This window comes from Triturus cristatus, chromosome 2_2, assembly GCF_964204655.1.
Source record: "Triturus cristatus chromosome 2_2, aTriCri1.1, whole genome shotgun sequence".
NCBI lineage: Eukaryota > Metazoa > Chordata > Amphibia > Caudata > Salamandridae > Triturus > Triturus cristatus.
The window spans coordinates 1,240,404,790-1,240,419,699 of record NC_140582.1 but is presented as its reverse complement, the minus strand read 5'-3'; the positions used below and the strand labels follow the sequence as shown (position 1 = coordinate 1,240,419,699).

The following is a 14,910-nucleotide window of genomic DNA, read 5'->3' as shown; positions in this document are numbered from 1 at the left end:
GGGTGACAGTGAATCGTCCTGCACAGGTGTTCCGTGACAGCACCCAATACACTAACCAGGATCGAGAGGTCTGATAATGGACGTGAACCAAATACCAGTGTCCAGAGAGTTGGTTATGGCTAGGGACAGCAAACTGGTTCCTGAGACAGTGATCAGGACCAAGATACTTGATAATGATGAGGCATCAGAGACCAGGATCTAAAGATTCAAGAATGACTAGAACCATATGCAGCAATCAAAATCCAAAGACTTATGACCAGGAATTATAGAGCGAAGCCAGGGTCGCTAGGCAGTGGCCAGGAATATATAACAAATCCCATATAGCTACCCTTATGTACAGGAGAAGTTATATTAATCCAGAACTACGATGGTGCCTGGAATAAAATGACCAGAGATGGCTACAGAAATGACATAGCTCTAGTAAGGAGATAGCGCTCAAACTGTAATGACTGTCTAGTTAGCCCTAAAATCTGTAGAAAGCGACTAGCTGACCGGTTCAGTGACTAGGAAGCAGGGATAGACCTTAATGTAATGACCAGAGTCTGGGACAGTAATGAGAGTCCAGATACAGGAACTGTGGTCTAGTGATTGATCTAGAGAGTCAATGAAATATAGTACCCAGAAGTCAACAACAAGAATGGAGGCCCAAGGAGAGTGTCCAAGATCTAGAGAAACAGTGGATAGGAACATGAATCCAGAGACAGTGGGAAGGATCCAGGTACCATGACTGGAGTCCAAAGATAAGACGCAAGATCCAAAGACAGTGACGAGTTCCCACAGATAGTGACCTAGTCCAGAGAGCAGTACTGTCACAGAGACCACAGGAGGAATACAGAGATCGCTACAAGGATTTTGAAATCGAGACCTGGCTGCCGAACTAGTGTCCAAGAGCCAGAGATTGTGGTGAAATGTAGCAACCAGTGATTGTTACCTAGATATAGCTATGGAGTCTAGTACATGGTAAATGGAATCAGCAGATGAGCGTCAGGGCAAAGTAAGAAAAACAACACCAGTGGAGTGCCAGACGTGAGATCTAGCAATCCAGAATCAATACTGCGAGGGTAGCAAAAATACACTCGAAGTACACAAGAGTCCTGGGGGTAGGGGTGGCCTTGATTTTGAAGTTTTCTGTTTTGTATTGTTCACATTCATGTAAATGCACTTAAAGCCACTACCTAGTTTTTCGTATAGAGATGCACTATTTACTTGCTGTTATAAAGTGCTACATGTTATCCTGGTCTGGTACTTCGGTCCTCCTGAGATACAAGGTCTCAGAAGGAGGGTGAGTGAATCCAGTACACAGGTATCTGACAGTATTCTGAACAAATATTATTGAAATGTATCGGACTTCCTTCCTCCGATGCAGAGTGATGTTAATATATGCTGGGTTTTATCTGGTTTCATATGCCAATGTAAAAAAGAAAATGCACGTGTCCTGAGATTGCGACTAGTCTGTAATGAGTGGAAACCGAAGTAGTGACTGGATATGGAGAGAAGACACCAAACATAGTGGTTTCTTTATAGTGACCAGGGACAAGAATGGATGCATCAAAAGTGCACAGTAAAATGTTACTGGGCTCTTAAGTATGTATTCATTAGGAGCCAGAGAATGTGATTGGCCTGTGATGACTTGGGGCTTTTGATGGCGGCCAGGTGATAGTGACCTGCATGTATTATCTTGGATTTTAGATGGTGTGCACAATAAAGTGGCTTCTTTCCAGAAATAGCGGTCTCTATGTAATAACTTTGATTCTTGCTAAATCGCTGGGGCTCGATGATTAATGTCCAAAAATATTGTCTGGGATATTGTGGTAGAGACTTGAGTTGGTAACCGGGACCCGTGGATAGCGAGTAAGGCCCAGGTGTTTGAGAGGACCTGGAATAGTTATTGAAATATAGTGACTAGGATTCCAAAATATGGGTGTAGATTTTTAGTAGTCTGTGGTTCACAGGTAGTGACCGTGATTTCAGAACTGAGACTAGCAAATAATCTGAGAAGCACAGAATTTGACCTGGATATAGAGCCTGAGACCACACACATGATAACCTAAAATGCACCATTTGTGACCTGGATATAGAACCTGAGACCACACACAAGATAACCTAAGATGCACCATTTGTGACCGTGATATAGAACCTGAGACCACACACATGATAACCTAAGATGCACCGGTTATGACCTGGATATAGAACCTGAGACCACACACGTGATAATCTAAGATGCACCGGTTATGACCTGGCTATAGAACCTGAGAACACACACCTGATAATCTAAGATGCACCATTTGTGACCGTGATATAGAACCTGAGACCACACACATGAAAACCTAAGATGCACCGGCTGTGACCTGGATATAGAGCCTGAGACCACACACGTGATACCCTAAGATGCACCGGCTGTGACCTGGATATAGAGCCTGAGACCACACACGTGATGCCCTAAGATGCACTGGTTGTGACCTGGATATAGAGCCTGAGACCACACACGTGATAGCCTAAGATGCACCGGCTGTGACCTGGATATAGAGCCTGAGACCATATACATGATAACCTAAGATGCACCATTTGTGACCATGATATAGAACCTGAGACCACACACATGATAACCTAAGATGCACCATTTGTGACTGGGATATAGAACCTGAGACCACACATGTGATCATCTAAGATGCACCGGTTATGACCTGGATATAGAACCTGAGACCACACACCTGATAACCTAAGATGCACCATTTGTGACCATGATATAGAACCTGAGACCACACACATGATAACCTAAGATGCACCATTTGTGACCGTGATATAGAACCTGAGACCACACACCTGATAATCTAAGATGCACCATTTGTGACCGTGATATAGAACCTGAGACCTCACACATGATAACCTAAAATGCACCATTTGTGACCTGGATATAGAACCTGAGACCACACACATGATAACCTAAGATGCACCATTTGTGACTGTGATATAGAACCTGAGACCACCCACCTGCTAATCTAAGATGCACCATTTGTGACCGTGATATAGAACCTGAGACCACACTCATGAAAACCTAAGATGCACCGGCTGTGACCTGGATAAAAAGCCTGAGACCACACACATGATAACCTAAGATGCACCGGCTGTGACATGGATATAGAACCTGAGACCACACACATGATAACCTAAGATGCACCATTTGTGACTGTGATATAGAACCTAAGACCACACACCTGATAATCTAAGATGCACCGGCTGTGACCTGGATATAGAGCCTGAGACCACACACATGATAACCTAAGATGCACCGGCTGTGAACTGGATATAGAGCCTGAGATCACACACGATAACCTAAGATGCACCAGCTGTGACCTGGATATAGAGCCTGAGACCACACTCATGATAACCTAAGATGCACCGGCTGTGACCTGAATATAGAACCTGAGACCACACACGTGATAATCTAAGATGCACCATTTGTGGCCGTGATATAGAACCTGAGACCACACACCTGATAATCTAAGATGCACCGGCTGTGACCTGGATATAGAGCCTGAGACCACACACATGATAACCTAAGATGCACCGGCTGTGACCTGGATATAGAACCTGAGACCACACACGTGATAATCTAAGATGCACCATTTGTGACCGTGATATAGAACCTGAGACCACACACCTGATAATCTAAGATGCACCGGCTGTGACCTGGATATAGAGCCTGAGACCACACACATGATAACCTAAGATGCACCGGCTGTGACCTGGATATAGAGCCTGAGACCACACATGATAACCTAAGATGCACCAGCTGTGACCTGGATATAGAACCTGAGACCACACACGTGATAATCTAAGATGCACCGGCTGTGACCTGAATATAGAACCTGAGACCACACACGTGATAATCTAAGATGCACCATTTGTGACCGTGATATAGAACCTGAGACCACACACATGATAACCTAAGATGCACCATTTGTGACCTGCTAAAGGAAACCATTCCATGCATTAGTTTCTTTGTAGTATGCTAGTGATTTAGGTGTGATCAATGGATGTGGTATATGAGAAGCAAATGATTTAAAAAATAAAAAAAAGCTTGGTGACAGGCTGGAGGTTTAAGAGCAGTTTATATATAGGAGAGGCATAGAAGGTAATCAAAGGAGCATTCAAAATAAAGGAGGGAAATAATAATCCGAGGTTAGGCAGGATTTTAAGGAATATACCATGGAGGGTTTTTGCAACCGTGTGCAATCTGCGGAAAGAAACTGTAACAGAAAGTGGCTTTTTAAAGACTTGGCAGTTACTCACCTCGCTACAAAAAGCATGCTAGAATCAAACGCAGCAAGTCTAGTTTCTGCATGTTATTTCCCCAAACTCCTAGTCCCTATTACTGCCCCCTCCAGAATTACCGAGGAGAGTAAATCTGGGATTTGGGAGGGTGTGCTTCCCTTTGAGGACTGGAAATTAACAAGGCCTTAGGCAAGTTGTAATTATGCTTATAAAATTAGCAAAATATCAACATTTTCAGGATATTTTGAATTTTGCTATTTTTTGTAACTTTCTTTTTTTTCCCCCGCGTTCATTTCAACATGAAAATTTGCGAGATGCCAGCAGGAGACTAGTTTGGACAAAAAATGTCTTCCTGTGAGACATCTTCTGCTCGAATCATTCTCGTGCCAGTATTTTGTGAGACTTTTTCTCCTGAGATCTGTTCTCCAGCAAACAACAAGCATTGGCATAGCCAATAGGTCTTGCCTTTGGGACCTTATAAGTGTTTAGCCATGCAACACTTGATGTTGTTGCACAAAGGATATTGTACTGGATAACTAAACACTTATGAGGTCCCAAAGGGGAGACCTATTGGCTATGCCCATGCTTGTTTTTTTAAATTTAAGGACAAGCAGTGCTATCAGGCTCCGGCTGCCACTTAGTCCACCGCATCCCAAGTAGACGCTGCAGCCATCTTTGAGAGGGGTAGAGAGGGGTGTAGAGAGGGAGGGGTGTACAGAGGGGGGTACAGAGGGGGGTACAGAGGGGGTAGAAAGGGGGGTAGAGAGAGGTGTAGAGAGAGAGGTAGAGAGCGGTAGAGAGGTAGAGGGGTAGAGCGAGAGAGAGAGGGAGAGGTAGAGAGAGAGGGGAGAGGCAGAGAGAGAGGTAGCGAGAGAGAGGTAGCGAGAGAGGGGTAGAGAGAGAGGTAGAGAGAGAGGTAGAGAGAGAGGTAGAGAGAGAGGTAGAGAGAAGTAGAGGTAGAGAGAGGTAGAGATAGAGGCAGAGAGGTAGAGAAAGGTAGAGAGGTAGAGGTAGAGAGAGAGGTAGAAAGAGAGGTAGAAAGAGGTAGAGGTAGAGAGAAAGGTAGAACGAGGTAGAGAGAGATAGTGAGACAGAGAGGGGTAGAGAGGGGTAGAGAGGTGTAGAGAGGTGTAGAGAGGTGTAGAGAGGTGTAGAGAGGTGTAGAGAGGTAGAGGTAGAGAGAGGTAGAGAGAGAGAAAGAGAGAGGTAGAGAGAGAGAGAGAGGTAGAGAGAGAGAGGTAAAGAGAGCGAGAGGTAGAGAGGTGTCGAGAGGTAGAGAGAGAGAGAAGTAGAGAGAGAGAGAGAGAGGTAGAGAGAGAGAGGTAGAGGTAGAGAGAGAGGTAGAGAGAGAGGTAGAGAGAGAGAGAGGGGTAGAGAGGTAGAGTGGTAGAGAGAGGCAGAGAGAGGTAGAGGTAGAGAGGTGTAGAGAGAGAGGTAGAGGTGTAGAGAGGTAGAGGTAGAGAGATAGAGGGAGGTAGAGAGAGAAGTAGAGAGAGGTAGAGCGGGAGAGGTAAAGAGAGCGAGGTGTCGAGAGGTAGAGAGGTGTCGAGAGGTAGAGAGGTGTAGAGAGGTAGAGAGAGAGAGAGGTAGAGAGAGAGAGAGGGGTAGAGGTAGAGGTAGAGAGAGGTAGAGAGGTAGAGGTAGAGAGAGAGGTAGAGAGGGAGAGAGGTAAAGAGAGAGGTAGAGAGAGGGAGAGAGGTAGAGAGAGAGGTAGAGAGGTGTAGAGAGAGAGGTAGAGAGAGATAGAGAGGTAGAGGTAGAGAGATAGAGAGAGGTAGAGAGAGGTAGAGAGAGAGAGAGAGGTAGAGAGAGAGGTAGAGAGAGAGGTAAAGAGAGAGGTAGGGAGGCGTAGAGAGGTAGAGGTGTAGAGAAGAAGAGAGGTAGAGAGAGAGGGGTAGAGAGGGGTAGAGAGGTAGGTAGAGAGAGAGAGCGGTAGCGAGAGAGAGAGGTAGAGGGAGAGAGAGTTAGAGGGAGAGAGAGGTAGAGAGGGAGAGGGAGAGAGAGAGGTAGAGAGAGAGAGGTAGAGAGAGAGAGGTAGAGAGAGAGAGGTGGAGAGAGAGAGGTGGAGAGAGAGAGGTGGAGAGAGAGAGGTGGAGGTAGAGTGGTAGAGAGAGGCAGAGGTAGAGCGGTAGAGAGAGGCAGAGAGGTAGAGAGAGAGGTAGAGAGAGGTAGAGAAGTAGAGGTAGAGAGAGGGCGTGGTGTAGAGAGAGAGGTAGAGAGAGGTAGAGAAGTAGAGGAAGAGAGAGGTAGAGGTAGAGAGAGGTAGAGAGAGAAGTAGAGAGAGGTAGAGAGAGAGAGAGGTAGAGAGAGAGAGGTAGAGAGAAAGGGGTAGAGAGGTAGGTAGGGAGAGAGAGGTAGAGAGAGAGGTAGAGAGAGAGGTAGAGAGAGAGGTAGAGAGGTAGAAAGGGGTAGAGAGAGAGAGGCAGAGAGAGAGGTAGAGGGAGGTAGAGAGGTAGAGAAGTAGAGGTAGAGAGAGGGAAAGAGGTAGAGGTAGAGAGAGAGGTAGAGAGAGAGGTAGAGAGAGAGGTAGAGAGAGAGGTAGAGAGAGAGGTAGAGAGAGAGGTAGAGAGAGAGGTAGAGAGAGAAGTAGAGAGAGAGGTAGAGCTGTAGAGAGAGATAAAGAGAGCGGTAGAGAGGGGTAGAGCGCTGTAGAGAGGTAGAGAGAGGGAGGTAGAGAGAGGTAGAGAGAGAGAGAGGTAGAGAGAGGGAGAGAGAGGTAGAGAGAGAGGGGTAGAGGGAGAGAGGTAGAGAGAGCGGTAGATAGAGTGGTAGAGAGAGTGGTAGAGAGGTAGATAGAGGTAGAGAAGTGTAGGGAGGTGTAGAGATAGAGTGAGGTAGAGGTAGAGAGAGGAAGAGAGAGAGAGGTAGAGAGAGGTAGAGAGAGAGGTAGAGAGAGAGGTAGAGAGAGATAGTTGCATAAGCAGCTGTAGAGCACAAGCTGCACTACAGCTGCTTATTTCACCAGACAGATGGGTGACACAGTTTTGTTCACTCAAAAAGTGTGAACGGGACGGTAGAAAACTCTTTCCTCTGAGCGCGCCCTGATGTGTCCACCCACTGATCCTAATATGGAATTCAACAGGAAACTCATGAGTTCTTGACACGCACAACGCGCCGGAGAAAGAGAAAAATCCCTACTGCTGACTAATGCTCCATGCCACGCGAGACCCCGAACCACTGAGGCTAATTGGGTGGGTTTAGCTGCAAGAGTTTTCGGTTTCTGTAGCTGGGCTGGAGGAAAGTGGGAAAGTCAAACAAGCATTTACAATGCAATGGTCTCGGCAATATTATAGGTAGAGCTATTGGTATTGCTCATTATTTTTTTAATCATTTTTGTATCCCTAAATAAATGGCATTGTCATTTCTATTGGCCTTAGTTTTTTTTTGCATATGTGATACCTATTGCCTTAGCAGAGCGAGAGTGAGGTAGTGAGATAGAGAGAGAGAGTGAGGTATTGAAATAGAGAGTGAGGTATTGAAATAGAGAGTGAGGTATTGAAATAGAGAGTGAGGTAGATAGAGAGTGAGGTAGTGAGGGAGAGGGATGTTGTGAGGTAGTGAGATAGAGAGAGAGGTAGTGAAAGAGAGAGTGAAAGTGAGTTAGTGAGATAGAAAGAGTGAGGTAGTGAGATAGAGAGTGATTGTAGCGTGCCGCCGTGTTTTAACTGAGGCGGGGTGGGGGATGTTTTTGTGCCCCAGCGGCTGTTTGTTGCGTTGGAGCTGGGACACCAGAGGCGAGGCAGGGGGGAGGATGCGCAAGGAGAGATAGAGGCGGGGGTGCGTGGAGTGGGCTGTGTCTCCGACCCTGGGGGCGCCGCCTCCTTCAAGCGCCTAGCAACGGTACAGAGTGATGGCGTCTGCTTTTGGTATATAAGGCTGCCATCTTGAAAAAAATAAAATGCAATAGAAGGAACAAAAAATGTGCACCGTAAATAAAATGCCCACAGTCTATTGCATAGGTTACCCAAATGACCTTCGGAAACCTTAGCTGGTATTACAAAATGTGCATAATGCATGGATAACAAAACATTGCATTTAAAGTAAAAGTACATGTTATAATTAATGTACCTTTTAATAACATATGTGTTGTTATTGTGGCTACGATAGTCGCCCAGTTGTACTTTGAATCAATTGTTCAGGTATCCCCCGCGTAAGTTGTTTACAAACGTATGGGAACAGACTGTAACCCCCAAACGAGGCTTGGGACGCTAAGTGATCTGTAACGTCCTTTCAACGAGCGTCGCACATGATTGGCTGGGACGTTGTAATCCATCCAATCAGAAGCCAGGACGCAGTAGTGTAGGAAACGGTGGAAGCGTCTTCACCAGGGCATGTGAGTGAGTGGGAGCAGGGACTATTCCTGATACCGTAACAGCAGTAGGGTGAGCTCCAATCAGCATGACAGTGTGCACTCTGGCGATATCCACTATTGTAACCCTCTCCTGACTGCTCTTTGCAAGATTCACTTCACTCTGCTAAAAGCAAGCCTACAGTCGGCAGCAATTTTCGTCTCAGGGACCAAAAGGAATCCCCATGTTTCACCGATTGTGGTAACACTTCACTGTTTTCCCAATGAAGCCAAGGCTGCATACAAAACGGCATGGATCACCCCCTGCCCCTATACACATCCACCCACACCCGAATCGGTAATGGCAACTGGCTTCCCATTCATTCCTATGGGCCTCCAGGCCCATAGGAATGAATGGGAAGCCAGTTGCCATTAGCGATTCTTAAATACCGATATTTACCGAATCGGTAATAATTTACCTACATTACATTTACCGATTCATAAATACCGAATCGGTAAAATTCGGTATTTAAGAATCGGTAAATATAATTTACCTACATATGGCCCTTAATGTATTGCAAAAGTTATGATTTTCGTACAAATTCTCCTAAATGAAAAACATATTTCATGCTCTGGGAAGTTGCAAAGTTTTCTATTTGCTTTTCGTGAAGGCTGCAAAAAAGGAAATACAATATGGACAGCCGCAGCTATTACCCAGCACCTTGCCTTCTTTTGACATGTTCATTCAGCCATGTCACGATAGGAACTAGAGACAGTCTGGGATCTCCACAGCTGACGACCGACCCACTGAGCTATCTTACGGGAAGGGCACTTAAGGAGCTGGTGCCAGGCCAAATTTAACCTCGGCCTTGTGTTTGCGGGGCAGCAGGAAGGGAGGGAGATGAAAAGCTCACATTTCATCAAAACATACCAAAAGCCTGCACATGTCTAATTTCAACGGGTTAATCAAGTGTCTTTTGTGCAGCCGAACCTGGTGTTTGTTTGCATTAGGGCACCTGTCCTATTTTTAGAACCCAGGCCTTGGGGATGAATGCACGCGCGCCTCTATTAAACTATATTAGATGTGTGGACCCGCACGGTGAGTTTATTCTTATAAAGCGCCGTCCGATTAACCAGGAAGCGGTCACAAGTGAGGTGAGGGCTGGGGGCATTTTTCTTTTTTAATATTTCTACTGTATATGCCTTCCAGACCCCAAAATACACCCAGGGGAAAAGGCAGGGGCAGCTGAGCCCCTGCCCGGCTGTCTGGCCGAGGCCACTCACGGAAGATGAAAGGCTGAGCAAAGTGACAGGAGGAAGGGCTGCAAATAGCCCAAATATAAGGGAAGATTGTTGGAAAAATATTTGTGTGTGGATTGGGCAACCTGTGGTGATTGTTAGGGGATATTGCAACAGCATGGGGGCATTGGCGTGATTTCTTGAGCTTTCAAGAAAGACAAGCAATGGCGTGAAAGTAATTAGGCCAGCGATGCGGAGGAAGAGATAAGAAAGGCAGATCGTGAGCGTGCACACAAGCTTTATGCCAAAAAGAGCTTGTGGGTAGCACTTTGAAAAGCCCCTTACTAAAAGTCGAGCAGCAGCGCATGCGCTGCTCTAGCTCGACCTAAAAAAGTGAGGCATGCGCTGCTCTAGCTCGACCTAAAAAAGTGATGTAAAATACTTGTGAACTACATTTTGCTGTGAAATATCTCAAGAAAAAATCTAGGGATTTGTTTCACACACCCCTAGAAATAACAGGCCACTTGTAATGCTAGACAAATTGCCAGTGGTCTCCAGGGACAGTGAGCAGTCTTTAGGGAAGGTGATGTTGTTCTTATTAAGCCGCAAACTACCTCAGGCCAAGATTTTTAACTTTGCGTTAGTCACTGGAATTTGTTTGTGTGGACTTTTCCTCTATTCACAGGTACTGTCACATGACTGGTGTTTGATATTCGCACAAGAATCCTGCGACTCTTGCAGAATGACATAGGTACCATTTTGGTTTCCTTACATTGAGATTAAGCAGTGTGGCTACTCGTGCTGCCCTATGGACGGATGGTGGCTGCGGAGTACCGTGTTGAGGAGCCTGGCCTACCTATGGAGGGAGCCGAGATACGGATGCTGAACATTGACAGGTAACACTCCGACCTGCAGAGTGTGAGACTGAAGATGAGTCTAAACGCAACATTGTCCTTGAGTGCTTCATCTATGCCTTCTTTTAAATATATTTTCATGATATAAACAATTTTCATTCAAATTAATTTTTAGTTTTGTCACTTGTAATGATCTTTAAAATCCAGGCTTAAATTGGGTTATCAAAGGTCAGTGTTAACACTCCCGATATAATGACATCATTAGCGGTTACCTTTTCAGTTGATGATGGTGCTTGGCATTCCTAGGGACACCTCTAATGTTCTGAGGCTCTTTGTAGAGCAAGTAGAGATAATGTAGACCTTTTTTGGACCAGCTGCTGAGTGCTCTGCATAGTATGGTAACAGGATTTATAATGGCAAATAGAAGGGTTGACAAAGAGCGTTGTGGATTATTAGATTTGGCATTTTTGGATGTGGAATGCATTGATAGTATGTGGTAAAAGGGAGATTGGATTCCCAGTTTGAATGACTACAATGGCATTTGGAACCATGGACTAAAATGCCTTTACGGTTGTTCGCTTGGAATGATCTGTTGATGGTAGAAGTTGTCTTTTTCAGAATGATACACCTTGATGGCCATTGAATTAGGAATGTTTGGTTTCTTAGGGCCAGATGTAGGAAGCCAATTTGCGATCGCAAACGCTGAAATCCGCAGAATTTCAGCGTTTGCTATCGTAAATTAGCAGTGTGCAATGTAGCACACAAAAACCCCTTCGCATAATAAGGAATCTAAAAATTTGAGATTCCCTATTTTGCGATTGCATTTAAGGAATCGCAAATTGCGAGTCCTTAAATGCAATGTAAGAAGCACAAAAGAATGTGCGATTTGGCCTTAAGTAATCGCAAATTACCACCAAATTCAAGCTGGTGGTAATTTGCGATTTTCTTTAAAAAAACACTTTTTTGCTTTTTTAAAAGTGCCATGTGGTACACATTCATGCCCTTAGGGCATGTATGTGCACCACATGTGCACACATGCACATTTCCGGGGTGCAACAGGGTGTCCCTCTGGAACCCTTGCACCCTTGAAATTGCGCACGCAATTAACGAGTACCTATTGGGTACCCACAAATTGCGTGCGCAATTCCCATTCATTCCAGTGGGCCTCATGGCCCATAGGAATGAATGGGAAGGTATTCCTTGATTGCGAATCGCAATTCGCAATTAAGGAATATTAAGGAATTGCGAAAAATATTGCGATTCCTACCTACATGGCATTTTGCGAGTCCTTAATAGCGATTCCCTAAAATTCGCTATTGCTTTTACCTACATCTGGCCCTTAGTGTTGTGGGAACCTGGCACTCTATATAGTGGACCAAAACAAGGTGCACTGTGTAGAGAGTCCAGGCAACCCTTATTAGTTTACAGAGGCAACAATGATGACACTATATGTTCTCTCTATTGTGGTAGTGTTGTCGCGCAGTTTAGGTTTATTAGAGGGTAGTGCAGGGTAGTGCTAAGCATTTGTTTTACTCAGAGAGACAATAAATGAGACACCCACTCAAGAATAACTCTGAGACCAATTTAGAAAAATAACTTGTATTCTTATATACATTGTGAGACCAAGAACTTTGTTATCAAGTAAGTACTTTTTAAATATCGATTTTTATAGGTAAGTAAAGTGGTCACTTAAATGCATCTTCATGCAGCAGTCATTTACTATAGGGGGGGGAAGGCATATGTTTCATACAGTTATTTTCAGTTGGTTTCCGGGGGTCTCCTTCAGGACTTAAGTTCAGAGGGGGCCAAGGTCCAAAGTACCACCAGCAGTTACTTGTTACCTACCCTGGGGCATCCTGGTCAGGTTGGTAGCTTTGTACTGTACGCTGGTGGAAAGAAGGGAGGCCACCTAAAAACAGGCTACAGAGGGGAACTTGGGGCAAGCTTGGGAGCTCCCAACGGGGGACTCTGGTCACAAGGGTCCTGTGAGCAAGAAAGCACAGTCGATTCTTGGGTACCCGGGCTGAGATGCTTGGATGCAGAGTAGATAGGTCGGCTGGGCTTGGTGTATCAAAGGCCCTCGTGGTTGTTGGTCTCGCCGGTTGAGGGTGCAAAAATCAGGACAGCTAGGCCTCTCTGGAAGTAGGTCTCTGCAGTGCTGACTTCCCTCAGTGGCTGCTTGGTCTTGGTGCAGTTCGAGTCCAGATTGGACTCACACAGGCTTTGTGTGCTGCAAGGGGCCCGGTGCCCTGGGTATTGGTGCTGTGCAGCTCCAGTTACTCCTGGTGTTCTCTTTTATTCGGTGGGGGGACAGATCTGAATTTCAGGAGCACAGGTACCTCTTCGGGGCGGCTGCTGCATTGGGCTGGCCGAGGGTTTGCAACACGGTGAACCAGACTCCGCGTCTTCGGTGCCTGCGGACTGCAGGGAAGTAGCTCCACTATGCTGAGGGAAATTGCTCACACTTTTTGAAGGGCTGGCAGTCTACCAGGGCCCTTTGACGATGCTCAGCTGCAGGATGAGTCACTTGGTTACAATTGTCAAGACTGGTGCAGGCAGGCAGGCTTTGGCGACAGAAGTCCACAGCAAGTCTACAGTTCTCATTTTCTCACAGCTCTTCTTTGTCCTCTTTTTCTGGATCCTTCTACTCTAAGTTCCCAACATCAGGGGTGCCACCTAAATGCTCAATTTAGGGGCGTTAACAGGAGTGACCGGTAGTAGCCAATGGGCTACTTATCTTTAGGGTGACTCACCCCCTGCATGATCACTTTCTTTGGTAAGTGGGCATAACCCTATCCAAGTGAGCCTAATTCCACCAAAAACCAAGATGGTGGAATTCTAGTTTTCATGTTAACATGAGGAAGCCCACTTTAGGGGTGGAACTAGCCTGATGGGGAACACTCATCTTGAATAGTTAATTTTCCTGCCTGCCCTGGTGCCAAATGGGCCCCGGGCAGAGGGTGGCATTTGCCATGTCTGGGGGGAAGCCTGGGTTGCATATCAAAGGCAGCAGTGGCCTTTGAGGCCGCCTACCTTGATCTGCTGATTACTTAGCTATCCTGCTTGGAGGAGGTGACAACATCTGCGGGGTGCCAGAAACCTGCCTGTGGTAGCAGACTGGTCCACATCAGTCAGCCAGTACACTGGAGGTTAGTAGGTTTTCAGGGGCACCACTAAGGTGCCCTCTGGGTGCATGTATTAATAGATCCATCACTGGAATCAGTGTGGGTTTATTAATATGAGTTGTTTGATACCAAACATCTTTAGGTTCAGTGAAGCCATCATGTACCTGGAGAACTCATAATCACCAGTGCCCAGTACATATACTCAAGATGGCTTTACGGTTCACTGGCAAAGTCCAAGAATCGGCATGAATATTACAGGGGCATATCTGCTAATACAGATATGTCCTTACATGTAATATACTACACCCTGACTTAGGGCTGTAAGGCCTGCTGTAGGGGTGACTTACTTACATATCATGCAGTGTCTGCCGGCATTGCACACAGGAGATGTGCCATGTTGCGTCTTCTCTTTTCTCTGCACCATGTCACGCAGCCTGCCAGGTCAGTTTGCATGAGTGTGGTGAGGGGTCCCTTAGGGTGGCACAATACATGCTGCGGCCCTTACGGACCATCTTTAGTCTCTCTGCCCTAGGTGCCAGGGATACCCTTTACTAGGGACTTACCAGGGGTGCTAAAGATATCGCCAATTGTGGGAGCAGTTTTGCAGTTTTAGGAAATATATCTGTCCAAAATGTCATCAAATGCCAGGCAAAAAGTAGGTTTGACCATGTCAAAAAAGGGCACTTTCCTACGAGTGTGCAATACCATGTTAGTATGTGGATAGAGTGTTATTTCATCAAGAAATCCCTTAATAGTATATGTATTGCGGCATTTCTTATAGGGATAATTTATGGGCTTTAGGATTTATGTTTTAAGGGCCTGACTTCTGAAGGAAATGCTATCCTGGGAGGGTAATCCACCAATACGTATGCTGTACATAGTGAGGAGGCAAGCAGGGTAGAACCTTTTATCAAGTCTTTGATGAGGTGTGCTTCGGCGTGTTAATTTCATTTCAGGGTGCCAGTGTTATGTTTAGAATGTCAATGCTTTGTTCTAAGATAGATGGAAGAGCATGAGGGGTTGGATAGGGGTCCTAAAATCGCTTTCAGGAAGGAATGATTCCACTTGTTTCAAGAGGTGGAGCTGGTACAATGCATTCTTGGTGTTCTGGTAATGTGCTCCTTGAGAG

At 45.8% G+C, this 14,910-nt stretch overlaps 1 protein-coding gene across 2 annotated transcripts in view; it reads left to right on the top strand.

Moving 5' to 3' along the window:
• CCDC142 (coiled-coil domain containing 142) overlaps window positions 1-14,910 on the top strand; it is a 261,614-nt gene that overhangs the window by 36,588 nt on the left and 210,116 nt on the right. Inside the window, exon 2 of one of the 2 annotated variants that reach the window (XM_085642908.1) lies at window positions 10,488-10,698. The exons of the other annotated variant lie outside the window; for it this stretch is intronic. The gene's annotated coding sequence lies outside the window, so the exon portion shown is untranslated. The remainder of the gene's footprint in view (window positions 1-10,487; window positions 10,699-14,910) is intronic. 2 annotated transcript variants of the gene reach the window in all.